The sequence below is a fragment of the Pygoscelis adeliae genome, unplaced genomic scaffold (assembly GCF_000699105.1).
Source record: "Pygoscelis adeliae isolate BGI_AS28 unplaced genomic scaffold, ASM69910v1 Scaffold445, whole genome shotgun sequence".
Lineage (NCBI taxonomy): Eukaryota > Metazoa > Chordata > Aves > Sphenisciformes > Spheniscidae > Pygoscelis > Pygoscelis adeliae.
In genome coordinates this window covers 1,146,540-1,147,210 of record NW_008824894.1, presented here as the reverse complement: position 1 = coordinate 1,147,210, position 671 = coordinate 1,146,540, and positions in this window count along the sequence as shown.

Genomic DNA, 671 nt, shown 5'->3' with positions numbered 1-671 from the left:
CACAGCACCGTACCAGCTACTAGGAAGGAAATTAACTCTATCCCAGCCAAAAACAGGACAGTGCCTCTTGCAGCAGGTTTCATCACAGCCATGAGTGCTAGAAAGTTGGGGAGGGGGAAAGAAACGCAGGCTTTGACGGCGAACTTGAACTGTGAAGACTATCAATGGACAGGCTCTAACAGACTTACTGAACAATTGGCCTATACATGGAACCCTACTTAGGCTCTGGTGCTTTGTTGTTGTATATAATGGTTTTGTTTGAGTTTTTCCCTTTTGAAGAAAAAACGTCTAAAGCCCGTGACTAAAGTTACATCGGTGTTTTGACTGGAGTAGAGATGCAGCACTTTTGACATTCTGGAAGGTTCTGGCAGATGAGAAGAGGAAATCCTCCACTGCGCTCATCCCGGTGGTGGTCAGTAGCTTTATAAAATGCTGCTGAATGAGCGGTTTTGTCGGATCTGGTGTTATTTTTGGTTCAGCCAGCTGGATCATTTCCACTTCTCTGCCCTGATCGTCCGACACCAAGGACCGGTGAGACCCCCTCGCTTGGTCCGGGTCCTCCTAACGCTCAATAACCGCTTCACCTCGGCACCTGCTGGGGACAGAGGCCGAAATGCCAAACCAAAAACACTTCTCGGGACTCGGGCACCCGAGTGGGGGCGGGTGGGTGG